This window comes from Priapulus caudatus, unplaced genomic scaffold, assembly GCF_000485595.1.
Source record: "Priapulus caudatus unplaced genomic scaffold, Priapulus_caudatus-5.0.1 Scaffold1888, whole genome shotgun sequence".
In the NCBI taxonomy this organism is placed as follows: Eukaryota; Metazoa; Priapulida; class Priapulimorpha; order Priapulimorphida; family Priapulidae; genus Priapulus; species Priapulus caudatus.
In genome coordinates this window covers 27110-35349 of record NW_014578949.1, presented here as the reverse complement: position 1 = coordinate 35349, position 8240 = coordinate 27110, and the positions used below count along the sequence as shown (strand labels likewise).

At 43.3% G+C, this 8240-nt stretch overlaps 1 long non-coding RNA gene across 1 annotated transcript; it reads left to right on the top strand.

The window, feature by feature from the left end:
• Nucleotides 1-401: 401 nt before the first annotated feature.
• On the top strand, nt 402-1139 carry LOC106817834. Its single transcript, XR_001395108.1, has 2 exons — nt 402-560; nt 757-1139. It is a non-coding gene; the product is annotated as an uncharacterized LOC106817834 (long non-coding RNA).
• Nucleotides 1140-8240: the final 7101 nt, after the last annotated feature.

The following is an 8240-nucleotide window of genomic DNA, read 5'->3' as shown; positions in this document are numbered from 1 at the left end:
CACGTACGCCGCTTGTGCACAAACAACAAGAATAAAGATTTATTCTATATTCGTGTTCTTTTTATTCTTTTTGTTTGTGTACAGTAACGTGCGTGCGGTGTACTCATATGTTGCAGAGGAGCATTTGAACGGCATTTACAGGAAATTATCAGCAATAATAGGCGAAAGGGAGTAAAGAAACATTAAGACTTTGGTGGTAAATACATTCCATGTTTATTTACCATATTTTTCATTGAAACGTTCCAAGTGCCTGTGTTTTCACACGCATCACTTCTCTCGCCCGCTCACGCTCTCACACCCACTCTCATCGTCACAGTTTCCAAGGATCTAAAGGAAGGTGCAGACGGATATGACATATGATAACTTGCATTGCTAGTTTTACCTTCTTCATGCTTTATTGCAGCGGCCTGTCCGTGCAAGGGATGCGGGAAGGCTGGGACATGTAACTGTGGGGCCAACTGTGCTTGTACGGAGGGTAGTTGCAAATGCAAGCCGTGCTGCTCTTGCAAGGATTGTGCGTGCAAGGTCTGCAATGAGAATTGCGCTTGCTCCAAATGTGGGTGAGTAAACAGAACCGGTGTTATTACGGCCGTCTGCACACCTGACTTATAACTTTCGTGTATACGCGCATACACATCGCATATCGCCATCCCATAACTGACATGTAGGGAAAGGTCGGAAATGTAGGTAATCTCGGTTACTGTTTACCTGAGGTGCCGACTAAACTTAAAAGGTTAATCCCTTTATCCCTTCCAGGTGTGGAAGCAAGTGAGCGCAGGCGTGAGACAACAGGGACTGTAAGTGCGGACCTGATTGCAAGTGTACGCACTGCACATGTGGGAAGGCCTATATATGCATATATCTACCCAAGATCAATGAACATGGAGAAAACCTAGCTTCGTCTATTTATTTGGGGGTTATACGTTTCTGGAAGTAATCAGTTATGCCAAATAATTGCAGAGGACGTGTGTAGACTTTTCGTGCAGTCTGATCACACACGATAAACTATAGGGGACAAGAATATTAAAGATTGTAATACATATGGGAAATTATAGCATGATGTATTGTGGTGGTAACGAACTGTTTAAATTGATGATAATTTTCAGGTGCAATAGATATCTATATTTCGCATAGTGGCACATTCTGGATGTTGTAGCCATTTTATTGCTTAATTCTTTGTCGTTTACTCTTCATGCCTAAAATCCACAGGAGCAATAAACAAGTAAATAACAACAACGAATGTACAGAATATACAAAATACTCGTAAACGAATATATGCAATCAGACACGGAAGAGAGATAGAGAGGGAGAGGGAAAATGAGAGATTAAGACAGAACGCGGAGATAGGCAAAGGAGGGGTTTAGAGAGAAATAAATAGAGGGGGAAGAGGGACAAACACGATAGAGAGAGAGAGAGAGTGAGAGAGAGAGAGAGAGAAAAGGAGGGAGAGAGCGCGCGTGCGTAAATTAGTGTGTGTGCGGGTTAGAAAGATAAACTGATATGCACAATATGGTAGCTACGCACACTACACATTAGTATCACATCGCATACATTGCCAACATCCGACACTTTCGTCTCTCAACCTCGTGTAATCATTCGCGGGCATTATAGAATTCCTGACACGCGGTGCGTGACTATGAGAGCAATCTCCCGAGAGCAATCGTATTTTGCTAGATTATGCACTTAAAATGAAGAGGAGTTATCCTGGCATAGATTTATATGATAACATTCCATCAGTAGAAATCATTTAAGAAATAGGAGGAAGACCTTGCATGTAAGGTTACCGCTGCGTATACAAGCCAGTACACAATCTGGCTACGTTAGTGTGTTAACGCATGCGCAATATCTCACCAGAGGAGTTATATTTTGTGATGAATATGCAAGTAAAATGGTTAGGGGGTATCTCAGCATAGATTTCCCTAATAAACTTTTATCAGTAGACTTCTGTTTATAATTAGGAAAGCGCCCTAGCATGTAGGGTACAAAACCTACTTTATGCCCTCGCGTCCTTCCCATTGCCTTCCCTGTCCCTCGCTCAGCCTCCTTCTTCTACCGCTCCCAGCTATCTTCCCTGCCGCCTTTCCTCAGTCTCCCATCCCCTCTTCCCCTCAGCAAGCTATATCAGGAAGTTTGTCTCAGACGGCACTGTACGCCTAACACGGAGCGCACATGCGCAATATCTCACGTAAGAAATCGTATTTTGCAAAGATTATGCATTTAAAATGAAGAGGAGTTTTCCTAGCATAGAATAATATGATACCATTCCATCAGTTGACATCATTTAAGAAATAAGAGGAAGACCTTGCATGTAAGGTCCCCGCTGCGTATACAAGCCAGTACGCAATCTGGCTACGTCAGTGTGTTAGCGCATGCGCAATATCTCACCAGAGTAGTTATATTTTGTGATGAATATGCATTTAAAATGGTTAGGGGATATCTCAGCATAGATTTCCCTAATAAACTTTTAACAGTAGACCTGTGTTTATAATTAGGAGAGCGCCCTAGCATGTAGGGTACAAAACACCTACTGTATGCTCTCGCGTCTTTCCCCTTGCCTCCCCTGTCCCTCGCTCAGCCTCCTTCTTCTACCGCCCCAGTTATCTTCCCTGCCGTAAGTTTGTCTCAGACGGCACTGCACGCCTAACACGGTGCGGGCGCGTGCATAATATATTCCGAGAGAAATCGTATTTTGCAAAGATTATGCATTTAAAATGAAGAAGAGTTATCCTAGCATAGATTTATATGATAAAATTCTATTAGTAGACATAATTTAAGAAATAGGCGGAAGACCTTGCATGTAAGGTCCCGGCTGCGTATACCAGCCAGTACACAATCTGGCTACGTTAGTGTGTTAGCGCATGCACCATATCTCACCAGAGGAATTATATTTTGTGATGAATAACGAATGTAGCGACATCGCCCGCCACGACGTGTGACTTGTGTGACGTATCCGTCTGCCCGGACGCACGCACGTACACATGCGCACGCACATACCCGCATGTACGTACGTACGCCTGCAAGCACAGCAACAAGCCCGTCCACACGCACTCACGCAAGCACATGCAGACGTCTCTGTAGTCTTTCCAGATATTTATGAGCCATTGTCAAACTATGTGAACGACGGCATCCATAAGCGAAAGCGCGACAACAGCGCCGCCTATAAACAGCCACGATACTACGAACCTATAGGTGGTGAACAACAGTAGATGGCGTCCATTGGCAGCAGGCCTGAATAAGCATCGAACAGATATTAATTAAAAATACTCACACTGTTACTTCGCTTACACACCACACACTTTATTCATGTTAAATAACTATAGATTCATGCTCTATGCTCCGCTCGAAACTTTTGCCAGCTCTATGATGCGAATTTCTACAAAGTTGTCTGACTACATTTCAAACACAAATATGACCAACCGGTCGCTGTGACTACGCCACCTGACGGAATGTCACAAATACACAACAAGACCAAAATTTACTTCGAATGCTTTCTAGACGTCCACGAGGCATCTAACTTGCGTGCATAATGCAAATTATTGCACTCTAGTGCTGAATTTCGGCGAAAAAAAATGCCAAAAAAGGCATTTTCTAGAGACGAAATAGTGCAACGGTGAACAATCGCGGAGGCTTACTGTTGTACGCCACCTTAATGAGCAGAGGAGAGACGTATCGACTTGAAATTTTAGAGGAATAATTCAGAGCCTTTTCGTTATATGACCACCGAATTTCAAATGTGGCAGGACTCTAGGAGCTGAGATATGACGTACTCTCTGAAAAGAGCCCCCAAAAACACAAAAATCCATGGAAATTAATGTTCGCTCCATGCGGTTATGCGTAGTGTTAGAACGAGGGTTAGGGTGAATTGCAAGCAATAAAGTTAAGATATTTTGATACTGTTAGTGTTAGGAGTGCCACAATAGAGTGAAACGAGGATAATTATCTATTTTCTGGCACCAAATATGTGTAAAATTAGTGTATTTTAATTTAGATGTGTAAATAGATGTACATATGTACACGGATATGTACATGTTTACATAAAATACATGTTTAAATGTCATTTGCACATGCATGTGATTAAAAACCATGCTAGAGGACTTGCATAGCTGATTTTAAATAACATAAAACTCAATGATTCGATTTCTTTGGCAGAAAAGCTCTCCTTACCAGGCGGTTAAAGGTGGTGAACAACAGTAGATGGCGTCCATAAGCAGCAGGCCTGAATAAGCATCAAACAGATATTAATTAAAAATACTCACACTGTTACTGCACTTACAAAACATACACTTAATTCATGTTAAATAACTACCGATTTATGCTCGATGCTCCGCTCGAAACTTTTGCCAGCTCTATGATGCGAATTTCTGCAAAGTTGTCTGAACACATTTCATACACATAAATCACCAGCCGGTCGCTGTAGCTACGCCACCTGACGGAATGTCACGAGTACACAACAATACCAATTTTACTTCTAATGCTATCTAGACGTCCGACGAAGGCCCAAAAATCTAACTTGTGCATAAGGCAAATGATTGGCACTCTAGGCTGCCGAATTCGGGAAAAAAAGCAAAAAAGCCTTTTCTAGAGACGAACCCAATAGTGCAACAGTGAACAATTTGCGGAGGCTTACTGTTGTACACCTCCTTAATGAGCAGCGGAGATACGGATCGACTTGAAATTTTAGATGAATGATTTAGAGCCGTTCCCCTATCCGGCTACCGAATTTCAAATGTGGTATGCCTCCAGGAGCTGAGAGATCACTCTCTGAATTGATCCCCCAAAACACAGAAATCAATGGAAATTAACGTTCGCTTTATGCGGTTAAGCGCAGTGTTAGAACCAGGGTTAGGGTCAATTGCAACCAACAAATTTAAGATATTTTGATACTGTTAGTGTTAGGAGTGCCACAAAAGAGTAAAACGAGAATAATTATCTATTTTCTGGTACCAAATGAGTGTGAAATGAGTGTATTTTAATGTAGATATGTAAATAACATGTACATTATGTACACGGATATGTACATATTTACATAAAATACATGTTTAAATGTTATTCGAACATGCATGTGTCTAAAAATCATGCTAGAGTACTTGCATAACTGATTTTCATTAACTTAAACCTCAATTATTTGATTTTTTTGGCAGAGCAGCATTCCTTATCAGGCGGCGTTAAAAGACGTTGAACAATAGTAGAGGGTGTCCATAGGCTGCAGGCCTGAATAAGCATCGAACAGAAATTAATTAAAAATACTCACACAGTTACTGCACTTACAAAACATACACTTTATTTATGTTAAATAACTACAGATTCATGCTCTATGCTCCGCTCGAAACTTTTGCCAGCTCTATGATGCGAATTTCTACAAAGTACTCGGATCACATTTCAAACACAAAAATGGCCAACCGGTCACCATGGCTACGCCACTTGACGGAATGTCACAACTACACGACAATGCAAATTTTACTTCTAATACTTTCTAAACGTCCACGAGGCATCTAACGTGCTAAATTATTGCACGCTTGTCACGAAATTCTACCCCAAAAATCCAAAAAGGCATTTTCTACTGACCAAATAGTTACTGTTGTATGCCCCCCTATACTACGCACCATAGACATAGCTATTATACATATATTTCTGCCCTACGCACCGACGGCGGCAGCGGCGACCGACGTGCCACTACTCGGGAATGGTCGCAACTTCTCCTTAACGCCCGAGCCGCGATGGCTCGGCGAGCACGGGGCGTTGTTTGATCACCCATGTAGTCAGCGCATCGTCGACCACGACTCTATAGGGAAAGCTACGAGAACATGGAGGAGAAGAGCGGCGACTATCTGGCAACAGCCAGAATCTGACGGATGGATCAGAATCGGATCCGGAAATTTTTTGTCTCACTCGTTGGCACCGCGGACAAACTGTGACGCCCTCTTGCGGGAACTCGTGACAAAAGTGTGCGAGACCCACCGGCCGGGCTCCCTCATATCCGGCAACGAAGTGCCAGAGTTTCTGAGCGATTTATAGATACACGACTGACAGAATTTTTGTATTGTGCGTATAGCCTCAACACACACACACGCACACACACACACACACACACACACACACACACACACACACACACACACACACACACACACACACACACATACATACACACGTAGACGCACGCACGCACAAACCCTCACCCCCACACACATAGAGAGAGAAAGAGAGAGAGAGAGAGCGCGCACGCAAATGCGTCTACACACGTCTCCTCCGTCACGTTCCAATGTTCGCATCAGGAATTCCGTTCGCATGCAAGTGCGGCGCGTTCACATAACTAGGTCGACGCGTTTCTCTCACACAACCTACATACTAGACAACAGCCGAGAGAGCGACGAGGTGGAATGTCGTAGACTTATGCGTGACCGCTATTGCGGCGCGCTTTCGCCAACGATCGCCAGGCTGAAAATGACGGCAATCAGGCATTGCGTAAGTGAGCGCGCATGGCCGCTGGCGACGGAGCGCACTGCATTTCACTTCTGCCTGCGGACATTTGCCTGCGCCTCTGCACGGCATGGCGACGTACGTGCGATAGGGTATGGAGTAGTGGGTGGTGCTGGCGGACGCGTAGCACACGTGGTGAGGTTATGCACCTTCCGGCCGTTAGATACGGAGTGACGTGACGCGGTAGAGATTTTTATTGGCGCGTGTTATTCGTGCAGTCCGTCGCTAGTTGTGTATATAATTGAATACGCAGAATCGAAGGCACTATGTGTAGTGAACTGTCGATGGCTGAACTCACAGCTTGTCTGTATTGGTGGGAATGATGAGAATGCACCGGCAGCGAATAGAGGCGAATTGGATTAACTATAGCAGCAATTAATCCTATAATTGATACATACACGCCCGCCGCACGCACACGCACACACACGCACGAACGTGTGCACTATAACATGAGCACAAATACAGCCTTCGTGCACACACGCTGGCATGCTCGCACGCACGTTCACACGCACATACACGCACACTCTCGCACGCACGCACACTAACACAAGCTCAAATACAGCCACTCGTATACGGACGCGGCCACACTGACATGCACGTATTGATTAAAATACATGGTGTATCATGTATTTATAGTGTATCTTTATGTTATAGTGTATATATGTACATCACAGTGTATTATAGTATCATTTAAGAAACATGGCTAAAATTCGCATCCACCTTCATCACACAGTTGTGTGACGTCATCGACGACATAAACATGACAATGACTTTGCGCGCATGAGTAAGCGGACGACATTATAACAATTACTATACCAATCACCACCAATTAACAACAACACCTACATCCATTGCTCTGTCGGCCATGGCAATGATTTAGAGAAATACTTTTTCTCTCTCAGAGTAAAATCAACACATGATGCGATTTGTCCGGTGATTTGCAAGTATTCTGGCGCTCCAATAAAAATTTTGATGAGCTCATAAAGGCATTATATGCGTAGCTAAAACTCCACATAAAATTCTGGGGCTCCTTGTCAGAAACATCATAAGCATCTGCGAGAAGTCTAAAATGACGTAACCTTTAAAGTGAGCTGTCGTGAAAAAGTTATGACATTTAGAAATATAGCAGTAGCATAACTATTTATGATGTTTAAGACAACGACACACTAAACGCGTTATACGAAGATAACAGACTGGTCACAAGAGACCAACGTCCAAATTGCGTTTCTTAGCACCATTTAATAATACAAATGATTATTTACAAAGGAACGCTTACAATTATAGCCGTATAAATGATTATTTACTAACAAACAACTACAAGCGTGCACAAGAAAAAAAAAATTACAACGAAAGTATTAGCTGCGACTCCCCTTGTACGACAGCGAGGCAATGTCGCAAAACATTACTTTCAAACAATAATAATAATAATAACAACAACAACAACAGTTGCAACAGCAGCAGCAGCAGCAGAATCAGTAAAAGCAACTAAAACAACAATGACCATGACGACAACGACGACAACGACAACGACGACAGTGATGAAAACGGGGACAACGACAACGCCAACGATGAAAACGACGTTGACGTCGACAACAGCGGCGTCGACAACAACAAAAACAACAACAACACCCACAGCGACAACGCCAAAAATAATAATAACAACACATGCGTGTGGACTTTCACTTGGCTCTCATCGCCACCTCGTCGTTATGCCCCCCTCTCGCACACCGGCTGTTGACTCTATCATGCCATGCACTATT